Source organism: Melospiza georgiana, chromosome Z (genome assembly GCF_028018845.1).
Source record: "Melospiza georgiana isolate bMelGeo1 chromosome Z, bMelGeo1.pri, whole genome shotgun sequence".
In the NCBI taxonomy this organism is placed as follows: Eukaryota; Metazoa; Chordata; class Aves; order Passeriformes; family Passerellidae; genus Melospiza; species Melospiza georgiana.
The window spans coordinates 43,718,757-43,742,305 of record NC_080465.1 but is presented as its reverse complement, the minus strand read 5'-3'; the positions used below and the strand labels follow the sequence as shown (position 1 = coordinate 43,742,305).

At 38.6% G+C, this 23,549-nt stretch overlaps 1 protein-coding gene across 1 annotated transcript in view; it reads left to right on the top strand.

The window, feature by feature from the left end:
- Window positions 1-21,648: 21,648 nt before the first annotated feature.
- The window catches only part of LHFPL2 (LHFPL tetraspan subfamily member 2), a 115,929-nt gene continuing 114,028 nt past the window's right edge, over window positions 21,649-23,549 (top strand). Inside the window, exon 1 of the mRNA XM_058044079.1 lies at window positions 21,649-21,809. The gene's annotated coding sequence lies outside the window, so the exon portion shown is untranslated. The remainder of the gene's footprint in view (window positions 21,810-23,549) is intronic.

The window sequence follows — 23,549 nt, the reverse complement described above, 5'->3', positions numbered from 1 at the left end:
CAGAAAAAGTAATTCTCATATAATAGACAATATATTTTCTCTGTGGTTTAATTGGATACATTCCTATGGAATCCTGTTTCAGACAGTTTCAATTTCCTTCTCCATTCATCCATCAGTGGCTGAAAGCAAATGGTTGCAGCAGGATATGACAAGGCAAGCTCTTCAGATTGGTCCTCACCTTCTAAACAGTCACTCAGTGCCTCAAAAACCAGTTTCTCTTCCATTAGGTTGCACCAGCCTTTCCACTGGGGCCCTTGGGCATAGTGCCCAGCCTTGCAAATACTTTCTAAGCTGTTGGTATTCACACAGACATGCATTTCCAGAGCTTATCTAGACACTGGGAGAATCATCTGATTGTTACCTGCCTCCAGGTAATTTATATTTTCATTGGTAAAATTTACCTGCTGTGACAAAAGCTCTTACTATACTACAGTTAGCAACTTTCATATGAACTAATTTATTTAAAATATTAAATTAAAAACGTTATACATTCTGTAGAAGCAGTTTCCAAACTGGTACCTGATCATATCTCCTTCCATTTCATGAAATACATTTAGGCTTTTCTTTCTGTCATGTGGCTCTTCACTCAGTTCCTGCTCAGGCTTTAGCTAACACACAGCTCATTTGTTGAGACCTGATGTTGTTGGGACCAGTGCTGTGAGATCTGAGAGAGCAACACGTAGGAAGCCTACAGGAGGGGCTCAGGTCATTATGAAGACATTACTCGTCTGCTACAGACGTTGTTCTGTAAATTAGAGAGATCCAATCAGACCATAACAATCGTGGCTTCAGAGTACAGCAGCATTTCTCTTTTGAGCTTTTGAAGATTCTTTATGATAAATGAGGCTTAGGTTTTGTTATTTGCTGACCACATCAAGGGAGGGAAAATGTAAGCAACAAAACCTTCTTATAAGCTATTGTATCACGTTGACAAAGATTGGATCTTCCTTCAGTAGCTCCAAAAAACCTTTATTGCAATTCCCTTTTCTAGCAGTTGCAGTCAGTTTGTTTTATACTGATACAATTATTTATGTTAGTTTATAACTGACCTGTTTGGCGCAACTGCAAGTTCCATATTCTAATTGTAGCATACAGTTAGTAACATGGTTTCAAGTATGGGATTCTGAAAGAGTGAAGTGTTACATTACCTTTGTGACCTTTGGATTTACTATTTTTGTATGTGTCATAATGATACATGTTTTCCTTCAAATGTCTTTTTCAGATAAATCATCCAAAGAACAGAAGTTCCATTAGTTCTTATTAATCCAGAATGTTTTGGTACAATTTATTTGTGCAATCAAATGCAAATGGAGACATTGACAGGTATTCCCCAGTAAATAAGGCAAATAGATCCAAAGTATTTGTGTTATCCTCTCTTTTTTCGTCGTGCATGTTCATTTAGTGTCCTGTGTACAAATGCAGACATGTAAGATTAGAAAGCTAACTGTTCTCAGTCAATATCACATATAACATTTTCATTTACAGTAGGCATTACAAGATGTGGTTGTTGCAATAACAAGGGACTGAACTTGGGGGTGGGGGAAATTTCTGGCTGACATTCCTGTCTGTCCTTCAGCATTCAGCACTTGTATTACATGAGGAAAGATGTCTTGCCCACAGAAGTAGAAACTTCTGTTAATGATATTTTTAACTGGGATTTTTATGCTGATAGCTAGTTTCATGGAAAAGAAAAAAAAAAGTCACCTAAATTGTAAAAGCTCAATAATTAATGTCCCTGACTCCCATCAGTTTCAGCCTCTTGGATGAAGTTACAAAAGATCAAAAAAATTCCAATTTTAGTTTCAGAGGTAAGCAGAGCTTTTATGTGTTCTTTTTTCTCCATGTCCTGCAATCTGCATTTTAATGTCTTGCTGATATTCCAACTTATATATTTCATTTACTAGGAAGTGACTGTGACACATAAATGTCTCACACAGGTATTCAATTCACCCTCTGTTTCCTCTTGTTATGTTTTAAAATTCAACGATTCATTCTTTTCTCAGCTACAGTAGACCTAATTTTTATTTTTTTAATTGTCTAATTATTTTCCATGGGTGGTCCTTCATAAAACATTTGAATTGAACTGTGTTAGGGAAAAAAAACATCTGGCTGACACATTTAGATTGGCATCGGCAAAGAGTTGTATACTCTTAAGTTCTTTCGAATTGGAAAATAGAGAATTCTTTATATGTTTTCTGGTTACTTGAGTAACATTCAAAAATGCAAGTATTTTGAACTCTGAATAAAACTTCATTTCATCCCTTTCCAATTTCAGATTCATTCTTAATCTAGCAAACATCTGAGCATTATGAATTTGAAAGTCTTAATCTTTATGCTTTAGAAATTTTTTAAGCTTCAGAAAAGTAATCAAGTTGAGGAAGAATGCTGACACTGACTACTCATTTTGCATTGCTTACTTGTAAAAAAGATGTACACAGTCAAAGAGTGCATGATCTTATAAACAAAACAGAAGATCTGGATCTTTTCTTGAGTCAAAGGCCATATATTCAATATATGAAAATAATTTGTCCAACTTTCCTAAGGTTGATAAATGGGTCTTGGATTAAGATCTGAGTTTATTCCTCTTCAGAATCTCTGAATTGAAGAACCCATGAAGAACCCAGAGTTTAAACACTTGTGGTCTGTGTGGATTTTAAACTCCACTACCAGTCCTTGATGGCCTCTCATCCTACTTTCTGATACAGTGGTTTAATGGTAGCAATATACCCAAAACTGTTCCATGCTTTCCTTAACAAACAGTTAGTGAGCACCAAGTTACACAGAGAATCCTGTTAAACTTGTGCCACCCTATTGCAGACAGGTTTGGATGTAAGGGCTGATGGTGATAGAACTACTGATAGCGTTGCTATCCACGTGTGCTGGAGTTTGGCACACAAGGACATGCAGTCCATGTGTGTAGCCATGTTTGTAATCCTGGGTCCAGAGATACCCAAATGACAAAGAGGCAGCTGAATCGCAAAACGCTTAAAGTCAAAATGAAAGATTACTTGACAAATGAAGAACATGTCATGTCAAGCACTACCAGGAGATCCAGAATCTAACTACAGGCTAGGGCTGTCCTAAATGTAGGAACACCAAACCATTTCCAAGATGTTGCAGTTATTAAGGGAGAATTTCCTGCCTACCTGCTCCTTTGGCAGACCACCACAGGCCCTGCTCCAGCTAGACCCTAAGGCTCTCATAACATTAACCTCAGCTTGGTGGAGGGGTCAGAGGACCATTTCTGCAGCCCAGCCCTTCCCTTGGCAGTCCCTTTTTGAGCCCCACCCCAAGCAGACCCATAGGTTTCATGTCTCTCAGCTATAAATAAGCTGAGGTTTGTAATGGGGAAGTAGTGCTTTTGGTAAGAGAAGGGGAAAAAACCCCTGCCAATTCTAAGTTTGAGGAGGTTAAGCAATATTTTTGCCAGCGGGTTTCCAGCTGGATGTTTTAACTCTTTCAGCTCACTGTCTTTGTCAGCTGCAGGCAGTGGACTCAATTTTGTTTCAAGCTGGGTTATTATGTGAGAAGATCCTGGTTGAACATTTGGTGTGAAGAACTCCCTGGGGTTCCAAGCTGCTGCTTCTGAATCCAGTGCTCTCCCATCTTCTTCCAGTGCATTGCAATTCATGTATGAGCTCATCTACATCGGGCAGAGCTGCTGCAAGGAACAGTAAAAACTTTTTTTTTGGCACAGAGCAGTCGGAATGAGTCAGCCATCCAACCATGGATGGGATCAGTGACAGCCCTTGGGATAATTGCATGCCGTGGTTAGCAGAGGCAAGGAGGATGATGCAGTACTTCTTCTTGTGTTAGTGTTCCCTCCTGAGAGTGTTGTTTTAGGAGGGTGGGGCGCAGAGATACTAGAAAGGTTGGTGATGTATCTGCTGCCGAGTTTCAGAGAAGTGACTGCCGGCTGCCATCATCAAAGCAGTTACCGGATGTGGATCCCCTAATCCTGGCTAAACTCAATAGCAATAAAGGCAGTTATATTTTGTCTGCAGGACTATAGTTAGGAAAGAAAGTATAGTCCAAATGGCTAGATTTGGATCTAAGGAATGCAGTGTTTATTTGGACAAATCTTCAAAAGCCACAACGAGGTACTGCACCAAAGCCACAGTTCTGGGCTGCCAGAGTTTGGCATTCAGGACAGTGATAAAAATAAAAAATCCCTGTCTTTCTTTTCAGCTATGCATTCTTGCTATTTCTTCAAGCAAAAAAGGAGTCAGAACACAGTGAATACACGTACAAACAAAGTAAGCTGTGTTTGGTATTCAGCAATGCTTATTGAGTAATTTTGGGCATAGAGCCCATGGTAATGAATGGAAAACTTTGATCAGGACATCTGTGGCCTGCCCAAATAATTTCATGGGACCTGCAAATCTGCCAGAAACATCACTCAATGGCCCTATTAACCAGGGATGTTGAAGTCTTTCTTGATTGTGTACATTCTCCAAACACACTCATGAACTAGGAGTCATTGATTTTTATTGGATAGAAAACTCAGAAATAGCTTGTTCAAGGACATCTGAGCCCTTAAGTTTACCCTTCACATTTATCCTGCTTCACTGGGAAAAAACTTTAATGAGTCTGTCTGGACAATGAAAAGATGAATGTTGACAGCATTGAGTCAAAGTGTGGACTTAGCTTCTAGCAAACATACTCTCAGTTCCAGCTTAACTGTACTTACAGTAAAAAATAGTTTGGGGTTTTTTTAGCTATAGATTATAGTCTGGGCAATTCTGTGATTCCAAGTTGTTTTCTTGATGTTGCTCATCAGTGTGCAGTTATTCAGGAAAATAGTCAAGTCCTGGAGGATCATAATTTTTCCCCTTTTCCCTTGTGTGTGTGGTAAGAGGAGCCTTTTTTAAAAGGCTGTGACCATTGTAACTGCCAGAACAAGAGCCATGAAAGCACTGCTGCCCTGTAGGTGGCCTCTATAGATGTACTGAATTTTCACTTTAATTCTTGTCCCTTTTGCTTTGTTTTCAAATATGCTGTTTTACAAGTCATACTTGATGGAAAAAGCTCTGTCTGAACTAATCCCAAAGTGGCTATTAGTCTGGTCTAGTCATACTCCCCAGCCCCAGCAGTGAAATGTTGTAGAAACAAAGTCATTCTCCTGCCTTTTCAGTTCTGTTTTGACTTTACTCTATAATGAAGAGAGCATGGTCATGGTGTATTAAACAACTGGATAAGAGCAACATATACATTACCATGACTCTGCTTCTAACTAAAGCTCCAAAACTAATATAGTGGAGAAGCCTGGCTAGGAATTTACTGACAGTTTTCTTTTGCCATAAATTCAGCATTAGAAAAAAAAAGGTTCAGAACAGCTGAAATGGCATAGCCTTTGAGTAAAAAATAGACATATTTATAATATCAAAGGAGACTTATGAAAATATCCCAGCTGGATTTTGAAAAATGTAGGAGGGAATAGAGTAGAACAATTGCATTTCTGTTTATGTTTGCCCTAGAAAGTAGCCCACTGTGAAGAAACATTTAGGAATGTGAATGACTGAGAGATTGTCTCTTAGAGGCAGCAGGTATAAGATGTCTGAAATTCCTTTGAGTTATAATTGCTTGTTAACAACAGGATTTTTTGGTAATTATTTCTGCCCACAGTACACAAGAACATAATGTACATTGCTTAACGTGGAGAACTTTTTAGAATTCACCTTTTTCTGTATGTACTTTTTGATAAAGAAAAGGCGATGGAAAATAAATTTTAAAAGGAATTTTTTAAAATTATTATTCCAACACTCTAAAATGGAGAGAATTTTCTTACAAACATAAGAGTTTCTATGCAAACGTTTATTCTATTAATAGCATTAAGTATAATTGCAAGAATCTATATTCCTGGCAATAAAGACTGAGTGTAGTGTAAAGAGGCAAGTATAATTATTAACCCACAAATATCATTGAGGATTTTTGTATTATGCAGTGAGTTACGCATTTCAGATTTGACTTGTGACAAAACATGCATTAAATGTGTGGACCTAATCCAAACCCCAAATCCAAACAAAGCAAGCTCCTACATTGTCTAAGTTTGTTGTATTTCTGTATTTTATATTTTGACCGTGTGGTTCTAAATACCAATATTAAATTACTTAGTATCTGTTTTTTTCAGAAGCAGTGGGGATGCTCAGACCCTGTTATCACAACACTGTTTAACAAGAATTCATTTCAGAGGCTATAGCAGTGTAAGCATCATTAGGTGTGAGAAAAGCAGAGTTTTTAACAACAGCCACTATCCATCCTTTTACTTAATATTATTTAATGACATTTATTTGATGACTTGTTCAAATAAGTAGTGGCCTCCTTTTAAATGCAAAGGCTGGTTTTATCTGTAGGTTATTTTCATTGTGCTTGTCATGAATGTACTTCTGATGCAGGAGAATACAAGAAAGGATTTAGGAACACTTGGTTTATCCTAAATATTATGCAGGTAATAAGTGACCATAATACACTGATAATCATCAAAATTCTAGATACAGCCAAGATCTGGCATTGCGTAGGTCCATAACAGTCAGCCCCAAATGCACACACAACTGCAGTGCACCTATAGCACCATTTCCTTCCACTCCTGTCTTAGGAGCTGATTACTTCATAGATCTCTGAATTATCAGAGGGAAAGCCAGAATAATTTCACTCAATGCCATAGATTCAAGTGAACGCAGTGCTCATGAAAGGTCTTTGCCCATGAGCATTCGTCAGAAGATTTGGAATTAATTAATGATTAAGATACATCTGTGTGTCTCAGTTGCCCATGTGAAAAGGTGGAGAGGACAGGATATTGTGAGAAATACAGATAGGGCTATGCTTGGAAAAGCTTTGTTTGGGGCGTTGGTCACTCAGCCTGAGTCCAGTCATGGTTCCAGTTTGCGTTATAAACTGACCCAGTCAAGCTGTAGAGCAGAATTACATACTCCTGTTTATCATATGAACTGGAATAATTGTTTTAGTTCAGGGAAAACTCTTTGATTATTGTTCACTGAGTAAGTTATATTTGTAGTGGAATCATGGCTTATTTTGAACATGAATCTGAAAATATGATGACCACCTTTAATCTATATCACTGCTGTACGAGGAGAAAGTTACTCTCTCAGCTAATAACTCTAGTTCAGCTGAGTTACTCTCTCAGCTAATAACCAGTTTTTAAATATATGCATATATATGCATATTACAAACATTCTATTCTTGCTTAATGTTGTTTTTGTTTTTTTCATTGTGTGTTATCTAGATATGACTCCAGAGAAAGTTAGCAAACATACATTTATTCATTGAACTTCAGTCTCTAAACAGACCTGCAGATCAGACCTTAGGAGCAGTCATTAATAAAATTTACTGCATTGAAAATGTTATGATCTCCATTTTCTCATCCTTCTGCTCAAAAACTGAAAGTTTTAAAATAAGGAATAAATTACAGCTAGAAATCCTATAAAGAAATATGTTTACAATAGAATTTGTTTTTGGTAGACCCATAGTAAAGCCCACAGAGACAGAGAGCCCCGTAAATCTGGGAGATTTCTGTATTTTTAAAATGGGCCCATATTTAAGTTTACATTACTGCTTAGGAATTGACTTCCAAAAAGCCATAACAGTGGCTACTGTTCTTTCCCTTAGGGTCCCAACAAGGAAATCCAATGTTTTCTGGTCAGCAGTAGGAATTCCACTTTGTAATCTGACACTCTTCATTCCTCTCCTCTCAAAGGCAGTAAACCAAAAACTTAAAGGCAGAACAGATTTTCAGATCATGTAGCATTTGTAAATCCTCACGCACATTTAATGATTTGTTGGCATGTACAAACTGAAAACTTCATGACCTGGTCTTTCTCTTGTCAGTTCCTGCTCTCATCACATTGTCTAGTTATGCACGTTTCACTGAGAATTCATGTTTTTGCATTTCACTGATTTCAGCCCTATTGTTCCAAACTCATGAGGAATAAAAAGTCGTAGAAGAGCCAATATCTTCATACTGGGAGGCTGATACAGCTTGACTGTAGCCAACAGATCTATGCTAGTTCATACCAATAAGAATGCAGTGATTAGAAAGATATTAGTCCCTTTTTTCTATTTTTTAATATCTGATCTATAGCAAGCATGTGGTGGTGGCATGCTTCTGCATATGTATGGAGTGGTAACAATTGGATCTTTTCATGCTCAGAGTGAGTAACTCAATTCTACTCAGTCTGTAATTTCTTTCTGACAGGCTCGTTATTTCTCTGCTGATGGTATGGTTATGGTTAAGGGCAACTGTACAATTTTAAAATACAATTTTTCTGTAAGCACAGTATGTCTCTTCAAGCACACTTCTGTCCTAACGGCACATAAGCCTGCTCATCCAATGACCATGGCTGCATCAGTTGTAGAATATGTTGTAAGACACTTGGAAGAACAAACATCTTGACACACAGTTTTATTTGCTGCTATCATCTCTGTTTATGCATCTTTCTGTGATGGATATGTATTTTTACAGTAGGAATTGCAAAGTCTCTGGATTCTGGACTAGGAAAATTATCTAGTTGCTTTGGCTGCTTGTTCTCATTAAGGATTTGTTCAAGTTCATGCTGGTGTCAGCATGCCCTCTGACTTCATTGGAAGACCTCAGTGCTATTTGAAAAAAATCAGATTATTTTCAAGCATGATAGAAACTGCAAACTCAGTTGGAACTGTGTAAACTTCCATAAGACTTGTTTGTAGCAGGAACAAATGAAGTAAGGACAGCAGTTAGGAAATCTCTTTTGCTTTTCTCTGTGCTTTCTATATATGTGCTGCACTTTATCCACATATATTGAACCTCCCTAGTGACTTCTGTGACTATCTGTTAAAGATCCTAAGAGATAAGTATTTTTGGAACATTTCTTAAAACTATTATATTTTCTGGACTTTCAGAAGAAATTCTGAGAAGTCCACTCCTGCAGCTAGTACAAATTTCTGGGTAAATAATAGCAAGGTTTTGGTGAATTCTACACTTTGAATTTGAGTACCTACCTATAGCTGACTCCTCTAGTATATGACTTTTAGCTTGGATCTGCACCCAAAGAGTGACAGAAAATATAAATGTAAATTAGAAAAATAAAAGCCTGTACATTTCCCTGTGTTTACTGTAAGGAGGTTGCAACAGTAAATTCCAGTGCAATGATTTTTTTACTCCTAGGATATGATATGGGTATTTTTCATTGTCACTCTTAGTGAATTGTGTATATCTGAAGTTTATGCATTGCCTACAAACTAGAGTGTAATTTAGAAGAGAATGCATTTACTACACCCTGTTCTTCATAGATAACCAACACCTCAGAGTTTCTGCACACCCCTTTGAAATTAGCTGCTGGGAGGAAGGAACACTGGCAACAGTGTTAAGGAAGTGCAGTCTCAGGCTCTGCACTCCCTTAATTAGAAATCTGAGACTCATGGTTAATGGTGATTAATGTTCCGTTCTATTTTGCTAGTTCTTCCTTGTGGGAAAAGATCACATAAAGCTGAAGTACTTTCAAATAACTATTGATATTAATGAATTTCTTTTAAAAGGAAAATTTATTTCTACATATGTTGCTACCAAATTAAGAATGAAACTCTTATCCAAGAGTGTGTCATTTAACTAAACCTGACAAACACAATTGCACCTAACTGTTGTAGCTGCTTCTCTTTCCCACACTGGTGTTTTATTTTTTTTTAAACTTCAAAGTCTCCAAATTCCTCCTGATTGATGCACTGATTTTTTAACAATGTCTTTGTTGTGTACTGCAATCAGACAAGTGCAAATATCCTTGAAAAATCTGGCAGGACTGTGGGAATCTTCCAGCCATAATTGCATCTTATCGTAAATGTGATGATATTGGCAACTTCAGATGAGTTGACAGAATGTGCTGTTGCTGAGGGTGATACCAACTTTCTCCATTGACTTATGAGGCTAAGGGTCATTCTTTTATGCATTCTTTGCTGTGTCTGGTATGGAGTTTTTAATGCAGCTCTGGAAGATGTTAGAGACATAAATGCCTGCTGTATTTAAACAAAGAAATAGTGTAATCGGAAAAAATTAACAGGAAATCCTAATTACATAGTTAAAATTGCTAGCATGATGAATTATGATCAGTAACACTGAATTTTAATTATATAGTTGAAGTTTATTAGTTTGAACATTATGAGAAAAAATAAAGCAATATAAAGATGCTGAATGTAGTTCAACTTATTGTACAACCCTGTTAACCCAGGTTTTGGATTTATGCATTCAGTTATTTGCAAGTTATTTTAGCTGAACACTTTATTATGTTTGTTTTTCTTTTACAGGTTCTAAATGCAGAATAATTCCACTGAAAATTAATTTTGGAGCTGAGGACATTTCAGGGGATTCACTACATGCCTAAATGTGTAACCTCCTTATATTTATTGAGTTTTTCTAAATCTGGATCTGTACCTCAAGCCGTGGTTATCACTTGTTCAAATTCTGGTACAGAACATCTACTTCTCTGGTAATAAATATGGTTTCCCCAAGTATGGGGGTAAAAACACCTGATTTTTATTCTTGTGAGTTAATCCACTTTTCTTCTTCCTCTGTATTTACATAAGAAAAGTAACATACTTGTCATTTAAATTATCTAATAGGCCCATGACTTGCAAAATATTTATTCACTGGATTTCATTGTTTATGACCAGACTATGAAGAATAAAACAATGTTTCCTCTTTCGTTGTTTTTTAAAGAGAGAGTGATTCACTTATTATGTTTAGAATAGGACTAATAGAGGTTCAGGGCCACTATAATTCTTTAATTAATATGACAGATGAGAAATAAAAAGCTGCTTCTTACTTTTTTTCACTGCATGTACTCTTATCTGTGCTTCCTGAAGACCACTTGGCCCACAATCACTTTAAAAAATACCATGATTTGGCTCTGAGTCACATGTTTTGATTGAAATCAGATAGCCAAAACCACAAGAATCCTAACTTGTTAGGAACAGTGACTGTTCCACAAGTGTGAATCCAGAGACTGGCATACAGGTGGTAAGTAGAGGATGCAGATAAAAGCTCCTGATATACCCTCAGCTTTGGGTTTTATTAATTTTCCTGCTGTTACGTCACAAGGCAGAGGTTTTTTGTTTCAAGGCCAGAATACATACTCTGCATATTAACAGTGACTTCAATTCTAATTTTCAGTGTCAGAAGTTGGTTAGAAACTGCTTCATGGAACCATTTCTTAATGACCTTGTACCTTGACTTTCTTTCTGCACCACTACAAATGACTGTGCACTGTGTCCTGGACATGCTGTGAATTCCCCAACAGAGCGTGATGCGTCACTTCATCAAAAGAAAAAGTGTAATTCTTCTTAGTTTACTAAATTATAGTGACCAATTTTCTCCTTTAGGATTTTCTCCAAGTGCTCCAGTTGTTGCAACAATTCATAATGAAATGTGACTCCCAGGAAAGATCATCAGTTGAATTAATTTTGATGTTAAAATATGACTTGTGCTTACTTGTCATTCAGTGACTTTGCAAATGTACCCACCAATTTCTTGTGTATCCATTCCGTGAATACCACATAAGAAAAGGCTAGGAAAAAAAAATGTTAAGAGAAACAGTACTAGTTGAAATTTGCAATTTTTTAAAAATGCATTCAACTAGCAAACCCCATCTTTAAAAGGTTTCTGTGGGACAGTCAGACAGCCTTATTATTGCATGGGGGCCACCACGTATATTTTCTCTACTTAGTACTATTTTGTGAACTACTGTTGATGTATAATTATTTAATTTGGCTGTGATACCAAGTTGTAAGGTGTAGGTAATAGCTCAGTAAGATCTTATACACTGAAATAGCAATTTCTATTATTTAGGTTTTGTAAATTAGAATTTTCTTTATTCACTACCTCTTTATGGATATTTTGCAATTGAAGGAAAAGCATGCATTAATAACTATGTAATACTCTTGGTCAATATGTGCCTTGTTTTTTTCTCTGTAATTAATTTCTTCCTTTCTCTTTCCTCTTCTCTTAAGTAGCCCTATAATTATCATCATTAACAATGTTTACTTTTAATCAGTTGTGGTATTTTAATTCTCAGCTCTTACTTCTCTTTCCTAATTATTTTCAATAATTGCAATGTCCTTGCAATATCAGTATTGTTTGTTTCCAAACTATTGTTTTGATTCTATCTTTTCTGTTCAAATAAGGAAAGCATGAATTCCTAGGACTAATCACTGTAATGTTTTATTAATGTTATCTCCAGCTAATTATTTTCACTTGTGCTTTAATATAGATTATTCATCACTTCTCAAACAGCTAATTTAATTATTTCAGAGACAAAAACATAAAAATGCTATTTAAAGTTTCCTACTTACACACAACATAGTTAAAGATGAAGTGTAACTTAGTGTGTGAGAGAATCTATGAGAAATAAAAGGCTGTTGTGCTTCTAAGTGTGTGATCCAAGGCATCTGTCTTTAACAAGGATAGATACTGTGGAAACAAGTTTTATGCTGCAGTCAGAATTGACCATTAGCAGGGAGAAAGATTATTTGATTATTTTGCAGAGACACAAGGCAATTGACTCATCAGCAGACATGGTTATCCCTGAACACACACAAACCAATGGCATAGAACAGAAATTTACACACCCTATAGCAAGATGTAGGTTTGCAGTATAGATGGCTTTAAGAGTGTTTGTTAAGAGTGTTTGCAGTGTAGATGACTTTAAGAGCTGTGAAAAATAAGTGTAATTTCCATGAGGGCCATCATCCTATTTAAAGATAGTGATTCAAATTCTGAGTTTTTATGATGTGACCAGTAGAATCCTGAGTTAGAGATCCCAGCAAATCTCTCATGCTAACATGCAGATATATACCTAAAGTGTAAATGAGCAATAAGGTGAAAGGAGTTGTTACAAGAATGATGGTCTTTAATTTAAAGGAAAGCTAATACTAGTGACAAATGTGTGTTTTAGTAAAGGGCTGGATCCCTAAAGAAATTCAGCATCTTGTTGTCCAGAATCCTCAACTTCTAGCAAAAGCCTTTTTAGCAAAAGCTCCTAAATTGGTCTCCTTTATTTATATTGGGTACGATTTTCACCTTCTTTTTAAGTTGATGTAGAGATACCATATCAAACAAAGTGATTGATTGAGGTTTCAGTAAATAATTGGAGAAAGAAAATTCTTCATACAAGAGAATACCATAAATCCTTCAGCAGGGTTTTTGCTGTCATTAAATTTATTTTTTAAGGTTTTCTTTTAGCCAGAGTTCTGGTGAACACAAGTCTTTACTGATGCAACTTTGTGAGCCCAATCACATGGAATTTAAAGCCAAAACACTAGATGAAATTTTTGTGCCTTAATTATACATGCAAGCTGTTATTAAGCTGAAGTACAAAGTCAGAGTGTTATTTAAAGAAATGCCATTTTTTAATGAAAAGGCACAATATTTTCAAAGAAGCTTCATGGAGAACTATCATCTTTCTGAAGACAGTTCAGTGGGTTATGTTAAAAGAAAGCATTTATTGCATTTGTTTGCCTTAACAGTCTTATCCCAAAAAATATTTCATTACTGTGTCATTAAAAGCTACAGATATTGGAGCAATTGTTAAGTGTGCTGACACACATTTGGGGTTTCTTAATAGATTCCTTTTTGAGTTCTGAAAAAGTTCTGAGGTTATATGTTCTCTTCTGTGTAGGGTAAAATCAGCAAGTTTGTTTGCTAGTTTTAAGCCAGTAATGCTTCTATCTTCATAATTTATTCAGTGTATATATTCTTTGAAAGTATCTAATATTAAGGGTCACTTAAATTTAGTGTTGTGTGCTGCAATGAACAATGAAATCTGATTTCAAAAGTGATGGAGTTTTTTAAGAATTGTGGTTAAACCTCTTTGTACATGTTCCATTTTTTTTCTGCTGAAATTCAGAACACATGGCCTTGTGCTGAGGAAGTTAACATTATAATACTCCGTAGTTTGCCCAGTTACAAGGAAATTGCTACATTGTAATTGTTAGTACATAATTGTGATTAGTGATTGATGAAGAAAAGCCTACTGGTGTCAATTAGTGTGCAGGCCATATCAAAAATACATGCCTCAACCTTAAAGAGCATTTTTCCAATTCACAAATATTTTCTTTTAGCAAGATCCAGGTTTCCCCAGGTTATGTAGACTGTATGTGATCCTCCACATTAAAAGATCATCCCCAAATTATTGTCACTATGTATGTAAATATCTTTTGTTCTTTGGAAGACACTGAAGTTGTGTGCCTCCAGGCTTCTTAGGACATCTGAATCTCTTTAATCTGTCACTTGTCAGATTAGTGCTTTTATGAGGCCATTCACATAAACATGATGTAGTCCCACAGGATGTTTTAATGCTGTCGGAGATTTTTTTCAGAGAGAGTATGTCTGACTTGTAAGATTATAATTTAAAATTCATATTTGATGGGTATTGCAGGTATTCTATAGCTAAAATGGACTTAATGTTATTATTTTTTTTCTTTTTAAATTATATATGATGTGCTAACTACTTTCTGGAAAAATTAAATACGTTATGCTAATGAAAGATATTGCTGTACAATATGCCCTCCAAAGGCTAGGGGCCATTTAAATTTTGAGCGTATTGGAATAGCTTGTGGCAAGGTCCAAGCAGATGGTAAAAGAGTTACTTCTCAGGAAGCTTAAATTTAAACATACAACAACTCCTTTTGTATTTTGTTGCTGTTTTTAATTTATTTTCAGAGTTATGGATAAACCAAAATATTTAGTGCTGGCAAAAGTCCTACACGGCATGGTTTCCAATTTGGCTTTATAATCAATAAGCCTGAAAACAGAAAGTAAAGACTTCTCAGGGAGAAACAATGATCAAGGTTGAAACAATGGCCAAGTTGATTCAAGACTGCAGGGTTTACCCTGAGAATTCTATCCTTCTTTTACATTGCCTGGAAAGCTCATTTAACCTATTTTAGAGGTTGATGTGATCATTTTATATTATCAGTATTAGAAGTAAGAAGAGTTTCGATGCATTTGTGATAGGAGCAGGAAAGGAAAACAGTGAAACTAGAGGCACGTGAGACAAGACAGGGATTTCAAAAACATCCTAAAAGATTACAGTATTACAGATAGCTGACAAGGATAAACTACTAATAGATGATGAGGATAAACTACTAATTCACACTCTTGGGCTGGAGGGCATAATTATATCTTCTGTAAGGACAGTTTTATAAGAGTATAAGGTGTGGAAATGCGATAGTCTACAGGATAAACAAAGCAAAGGGGAATCCAACAAAAACCAAACCAGACCAAAACAAAGGGGAATCCAACAAAAAACAATCTGCATCATTGTTTGTTCCTTCTTTTGGATCTTGGCAATGCCATGATCAGTGTGTAAAATCCTGAGTATCCAGATAAGCATAAAATATGTTAGGAATCCACTTCCTATCGTTGAATGTGGGAAATGTGCAGAAATTAGCTCAAAACCAACACATACTGCCAGCGGGAGTAGTGGGTGTCTATGACTGCTCTGATTTGTACTGCTCTGGTTCTCACTGACATGCTGTGGTGCTTAGGAAACTTAAGTGTAATTATCTCTGAATTATTCCTAAGTCAGAATTCTTAGAAATGCCAATTGTAATTCTGAAAAATGTTTCAGGCATTTATTATAGAACTGGGAATATGGAGTAATAAGACTGTTTCACTGAATTTCTTTGGATAGTTTGGGTGAATCTTCCCAGTTCTTTAGCAATTTTTTCAAGTGTTAAGTTGCTTTGAAAAATTGGCAATGTTACAATCTTTGTGATTTATCTCTAATGATGTTTACACTGATGAATGAAACATTAAACATTTTTGAGATATATAATTCCTATAAATAGCACTATGCTATTTCCTTTTATGATTTGTAACATAGCCAGTAGAACTGTAGGATATTTTGGAAAAAGTCCTAGAAAATGCCTCATTTGTGGATGAATAAGCTAGTAGTTGAAGAAGGTATCAGAGTTGCCTTTTTTCAACTGGATATATGAGTTGATAGAGTAATTTCAAATGTTTTATGCGTAGTAGCCTTCTCAGTCATTTGAATGTGTGTGATTTCTCTCAGCACTCCTGAGGACATTAGAAGAGAAACAGATTAGCATAGCTAGTTATTAATGTGGGAATTTCAATAATTGACTATCTTATTTAAAACCCAACCTCTTTAATTATTTATACCTAATGGATGTATTGGTTTGTTCAGTTGAAAGGACACTGATAATTTAAATTCGCATTAATTACTGCATCAAAGTGCACTTTAAAATACTCTCTATCCTACAGCGCCAAATTATGAGAAAGGAGATAAAACAGCTGTTACTGCTGTTGTGTCAGGCAGCATTTATTTGGCTAGACGGCTTTTTTTTACGTACTAGTTACAATAATATGTGTTTCAAAAACAGAGATTAGGCAAAGTGATAAATCTGGATCCCTTCAGTGAGTCTGAGTGTCTGCATTCAATTAAAGCCTTCTTAAAATACAGTGGTAGATTCTTCTATTGTACCACATTGGCAGAGTCCCAAATTAGTTTAACAATTAGTGTCCCCAAAACACCAAGCTTGATTCAGAGATGGAATGTGAGACCCCAGAATACTCAGCCAGGGTCAACAGATATCTCAGACACCCACCACAAGCCTTTGTTTCTTCTCATGTTTCTTTCTTTTTAAAGGTCTCAGACTCTGAGACACTGTTTTAACTGACCTTATTTTTTCAATTTGTTTTTATTTTGATGAATGCCTGCTGTTGCCTTGCATTGGTCTGTATGTCTGGAAGAGTGCTTTATTCATCACTTTCCCACGGAGGCTTAAGCAGCCCCGTCCTTCATCCCTTTCACTTATTCTTCCTATCTAAATAGGTTATTAGACTAGCTTTCCTAAGTCACCCTTGACTTCTTTCTCCTTCATCTCTGTAGAGATGAAAATCTCAAGATGTGTCTCTGGGTATATTGGAATTAAGTAATCAGTTCAGATTAAGTATGATTTAAGACAGCTTCCAGTCCTTCCTTCCAAACCTTCTTCCTATTTCCTTTCTCTCTGCAGACATCTCCACGCTTTCTGCTGCTCAGCACTGATCTTTCCCTAGGTCATCACATCCCGGTAAGACTAGATACTGTACATTGATTGTGTACATAACAACTTTGAGGTAGTAATTTTTCTTTATCTATGGCTGCAATTCTCACATTAACTTTATTTTTTACCTGAGCTATAAAATTCCTTTCCTCTGAAATCTATACATTCAATATAGTATTGCTGTTATCCACTGTGGATTCTCTTGCACCTTTTTCATTGTCTACAACATAAAGTGATAATTTTGAATGACCTTTTTAGCTTAACCGCAGCCTCTTCTCTTTTCTTGTTTGCTCCTGAAGTCTCCAGTATGAACAGATGGGTTTTCCCATTCTTCAAATGTCTTCCTTTTTTTTTATTTTTTTGTCCCTACTGATACAGCTATACAGTAGATAGATAAATTCTTCTCTGTAACACCATATACTGGTTGATGCTAAAGCAATGAACTACTGAAAAATTAAATATCATAGCTAAGTGCTTAGAAAAACTGAAATTTCTGAAGCTGCAAATCAAAACAAGTGTTACTTGAGAAGGACACATTCTCGAAGATTTATTTCAGCTGATGTTTTACATCTTACTTTTCTTTTGGGTAGAAGAACAAAAAACCCACAATAAAATAACACCCATGTCCCAACTCAATTTCCTCACTCTTCCAGAGCTGAGTCCTCCCTTTTATATATTTCCCACCATCTTCTGCCTATTAACTCCTCTTTTCCTATTTTCCTTGGAGTTTTGGAACAAGTTCCAAATGCAGCTTTTTCTTTAACATTATTTTACTCCAAAACCTTCTTCCCTTTGTGTTTCTGTAATCAGATCGTTCATTTCAATAGAATATTAACATTTATTCCATTCCTCCACATTGAGAAGATTTTGGAACAACAGCCACTTAAAAAATAAAACCCAAGTATCAACAACAAAAAGCAACAGAAGAGTAAGTGCAATGAGGGAACAAATTTAGTATGAATATATCTGAAACTTAAAAAGTTGAGATTGATTTGCTCTTTAGCCTAACTACTAATTCCTGTATGTACACATGATATTCACTTTGTTCATTCTTAGCTTTTTGTAGGCTCTATATATAAATTTTTGTGTCTTATCCAATATTTTAATAGTTTCCAGTGACTCTTCAAAGGCTAAGTGAGAACATATTTTTGAGCCAAATAATTTCTGTTCTTCTTTCCAACCTGTATGTTATTTGCTAGTTATTTGGATGTTGTAGTCTCTTTGGTTGTACTTTCTGCTATCCTGTTTTGTCTGCCCTGTCTATATTCTATTCTTACAACCTTCAGAGAATGATTTCTGGGCCACATCCAAGGCTATATTTGTTCAGGTGAACTTCGGGAAATTTCAGGGTAAAATATTCCTTCATTCTAACAGTCCATGGAGAATGTAAATCGATCAAGCAAAATGAGATCACTTCTTACTATTGGGGTTATAAGTAAGCCAAAATTTAGGGAGGAAAACTGACTAAACAAATTAATGCCTATGAAGTTAATACTTGGAAAGATCTGTGAGCAGGAGTAAAAAATATTATATCATCTTTTTCATCTCATATATTACTTAATCCAAAGTGTGCTTCTTTGACGTCTCTGTTTCCTGTTTGGATAATGCATAAGTGCTAAGTTCTGGTGATGAGTTATTTGTTTGTGCAGTTGGGCTTAAGATAAGCTAAATAAAAATGTTTAGAGCTGCACATCAAAGACAATATAATAATTAGTTAGCATTAAAACCCCGCTACTTGGATAGAAGGAAATACCAAGTTCCTCACACCAATTCCAAATAAAGAAGTGTTCAAATTAAGAAAATTTTATGCTATGCTTAGATCTGCCAGGGTCACAATCCTTGGCCTTCAGACTGCATCAGGGGATTTCAGTGTGCTGCTTCCCATCTCCTTGTGAAAACTGCCCGCTCATGGTTTTGGGGCTGAACAAGTCTCTATGTCATGGACTTGTTCAGCCCCACAACCCAATGCACTGAGCTTGCCACACAAGTTTTCTTTTTAGCATCCAGGTAGTATACTAAAGAGTACCTGTAACAATATGTGCTGTGGACCAGACAGGATTCAATGAGGTCCAGACTATCTGTTAGCCCAAATTAAAATGTTCTAAGACATGGTTGCCCTTTGTGTTACATGCAGTGCTGTAAGTCAGTAACAAGTTTCTTAAAAACTTTATTAGTGTTCCATAGGTTATTTGCTTATTATCAGGGGTCATCTTTCCCATTAGTAATTATTTATCCAGTGGCTAAGCCTGCACACTACATTTACTGATAGCAGCACTGTGTAATTGTCGCTACTGTGTATTTTTAAATAGCAAACAATTTTTAAACAATTAATGGAGAAGGAAGAAAAAGCTGCTGCTGCCACTGGATCCATTACTGCAGCAAACGTCACAACATCACTCTTTAGATCCAGTCTGTTAATTCCTGTGATGTTAACTGTGATTTGGACACATGTGGGTGTCTATGTTTAAAAGCTGACTTCATATGTGAAGATAGTAGGAATGCTTTAATAATTATTTCCCTTCATTCTAGCTAAGCTTTATTAAATCAATTAGCATTTAACTTTATGTTTTTAAGAGTTAATAGATACATCTTTTAAAAAGTTAATAGTGAGTAAACTGATGTTTGCCATGTGCATATTTGCAATATAGACTTTATACTTTTTAGTTTCACATTTTTGTTGTAGTATCACGGTTCTATCTTTTTGAAACAGCATAGAGCATGTATCTATTTCAGAAAAAACTGTTCTAAAAGCAGCAGACCTATGTATTGTGGCTGTTCACTCAAAGTGCCCTCCAAAACTGGAATGCAAAAGGCCTTATAGCTTTCTGAAAACTAATATGACTAATATGTTAAGTTTGTGTTATTGAATAATGTTGTCAGTACGCTACTTGTGTGAAGTCTCTAGGGTTAAAATATTCTTTAAAGAGATGTTTATTTTTGGACAGACCTATTGAGTTGTCTCCCATTGTATGTTAAAGTAGCTGCTCTCAAAGGTCACAGAAAGTTCAGCTTTACAAAGACACCCTTATTTTGTAGAAAATGGATTTTCAGACTCTCTAATGGGAACATTCAAAAATGTCTCTAATAAAACTTTTTTTAGAATGTTTCATTTGATGACTTGTCCAGAAAGAGGAAAAGTAATGTAAGGACAGAAGTTTGGACAATAATCAGACATGAAAGCATACGCTCTGTTTTCAGTAAGCGAAGAGAATTGCTTCTGTTTTTCTTGTTTTTGGCATAGGAACATAACTCTTGGAGTTTTGTATTTATTTTTTCTTCCTCAGCCTATGTACCTGGGAGATCATTTTCTGACTTTTGGTTTTCTGAGCAGTAGACACCAATTAAAAAAGCACAGATCCAGCAACAGAATCCAGTCAGATGGAATGTGCTCTTGCAGAGTTGAAGACTTTGGAGTCCCAAGCAGTCAACAGGATCAGCCTGCACTGATTGCTCTGTATCATGGCAGTAAAGAGATAATTTAGTCAAAAGCCATAGCTTCAAGTAGATCCAGTGTTTCTGAAAGATACTGTTCTGATAGCAATGAAAAGACAACACCTTACTTTTTTTCAGAAGGACAGCTTAAGCTGCAGCAAATCAAATTTTGCACTGGTGTAGCACTTCATTTATGTCTCCGAGATACCCAAAGTGATTTATTTTATTGACCAACTTAGCAGCTCGTTTTATCTGTTGCAAAAGCCAGTTCCAATCTAGCAAGTGAAGCTGACACTGAGATGAGCTGTATGAAGTTAGACACCTGTCATCCACTTATAACGAGCAGCATATTACACAAGGGTGCAACAGTGTGGGATAGCAGAGGCAAGCAGAGACATGTCCAAGCCTAAACCTTAATTTTCCCTGCAGATGCTTTAAATAAGTGTCACAACTTGTAGACACGTATGTGCTTGGCATTAGACATCTCAAGATACTTTAAAAATTACAAAGTTCTGGAAAAGCCTGGGTCATCAGAGTGTTGCTTTGAAACTGGAAGAGTGTTAAATATGCTTTTAAAGGGGTATCGGTGGGAAATTATTTGTTCTGAGGGGGAAAAGTTTGAAAACAGAAGCATTGTAGACTTTTTAGACATTCTTTTGCAATATGAATTGTATTTCTGAAGGTCTACACCAAGAGGAATTTTTGGATAGGAGGAGTTGCTGTGTACCACTCCTGCTTTCCATTCAGTGCATCCACTATGGCTAGGTCCGGTGGGGCAGACTGTGATGCGACGTGCAATAGGCAGTACCGGGTCTGACACTGCCAGTTGTGCTGCCCGGTCCGTTCTCAGCCTGTATGTAGGACGGGGCAGATGGAGAACTCCTGGACCTTGGTTATTCAAACGCCAGAATGGCGGGCAGCGGTTATTTGGGCTATTTCCAGAGCCTCTGTCTCCGGCTGCGACAGCGACCGGGGCACGCCAGCCCGCCCATGGCCGCGGTGCCTCCACGCCCCGGCTCGGCTCCCGCCCGGCCCCGCTCTGGGCGCTCCCCCGCGGCCGGCCGTGTGGGAGCGGGGGACGTCAGCCTGAGGGGGCCGGTCCTGGGCAGGGCAGGGCGCCCGCGTCCCGTCCCTCCCCGCCCCTCGCCGCGGCTCCCTCCCTCTGGCTGGGGGCGGCCGGGTCGGCCCTCGCCGGGATCCCATTCCTTCTCCCTCGGTGCATGGTCGCGGCGGGAGCGGAGGAGGGTGAGCCCGGCGGGGCGCGGGCCGGAGGCGGCGGCGAGAGCGGAGCCCCAGCGCGGAGAAGCCGCCTCTGCCCGAGAGCGGTGAGGCAGCGGCACCGCTGAAGTTGTGCGGGATTGGGAGGACGGGAGGGAGGACCTGGACCGCTGGCTGCGCTTCCATTCATTGCACGAGCGGCGGCCGGGCGGCTGCTTCTCCTGGGCCAGGGCTGTAGCCTTAGGGACAGGCCGGGGAACAGCCGCGGCGGGACGGGGCACAGCGCGGAGGTGGCGGCACGGACGGGGTTGTGGCGCCGGCGAGAGCCGCCCGGCGATCGCCGGGGCAGCGGCGGAGCGGGACGGCACCCGGGCGCCTTCCCCGCGAGGAGCGCGGCGGGGACCCAGGGCGCGACCCGGCAAGGCGCCCGCGGCCGCCAGGCTGCCTCCTTCCCTCGCTCCCTCCTGGCCCGCTCCCCTCCCTCCCGCGCGGCGGTCCTGCCGAGCCCCGCTCCCGGCGGGACGCGGCTCTCTCTGGCCAGCGGGAGGGGCTCCGCGGCGCCTGGCCGCGCTCCGCGCACACGTCCGGCACCGCGGGGCGGCCGCGCTCCCTCCGCGCCCCGAGGAGCGGGGCGGGGCCGGGCCGGGCGGGCACCGCCCGTCGGGGGGCCCCGGTCGGCTCCGCGCGGGACGGGTAGCGGGAGGCGGGCCGCCTCTGGCTGCCCTGGCCCGGGCACCTGCAGCCTCTCCCCGCGGGCACGGGAGCTTCCTGACTTTCCGCGAGCTGCCTCTGGGAGCGGCCGTTCAAAGCTCACCTGGGTGCCTTCGCATCGCTGACACGAGTTCTTCATACCCGTCGTGTTTCTCGGACCAGTTTTTGAGAAAGGGATGTGTGTGTCTGCGTGTATGTATGGGTGTATTTTAGTTTTTTAGGGCCTTTCAGGGAAAGGCAGGAAGTCGGTGGCACAGGTTACTCGTGCAGTTTTTTGGTAGTTTAGGTGTCACTCCAAAGGCACCCAGTGACGCACCGGTGAGATTGGATCCCATAATTCAGAAGTTGTGGGTGCGCTGGAGCAACATCAAGTAAAGCAGCATGGGCTGGCAGTGACGTGTCCAGACAAGTGCACACGCTGCCAGTACCTGGTGGCAGAGCAGCAGTGTTGCACCATCATAGTAAGTTTACACCAAGCCATAACTAAGCAGACGAGTCCCTGCGAATGTGTGCGTCCTAATGAGAGATGTATTAGTAGGAATAAATGAGCACAATTACAGAGCTCCAGCTGACCTCATCCAGAAGAAAATATTATACATGTTATAAACAAGGTTTGGCTTTCTGAGGGAAGCATTTTTAGGCACCATTACTGATCCCTTAATCAAGATGTCTCCTTGGTCCCAATCCTGCAGTGGATTCTGACTGCTCAAGCTCATACGTGCAAGGGGCCCTGTTGTTTCCAATGGTTTGCTTTGGTGACAGAAACCTTATGCCTCTTATGGTAATTCATAGAGACCTAAATTTATGCTGTGCACAAAGAGTGGCTAACTGGGAAATGTCAGTGACCTTACATTTTATTTTTTCTAAACATACTACAAAAATATAAACCAAATTAATCTCTGGGATCTTCTTGAGTATTCTATCCAGGTTCGTGCATTGTTAGGTCAGGGTATAGGCAGACTGTTAAGATGGTTGTTAATGAGATGGTTTTATCTCAGACACGGTTTCATGGGACCATTGCTCAATTTTTCATTCCATACGCTAGTTGCAGCCACCTCAGCTTTAATCACAACACTGCTTTTTTCACAGGATTTCTCCCTCTGAGTCATGCAGTGGGTTTAATAAGTATGGAGGAA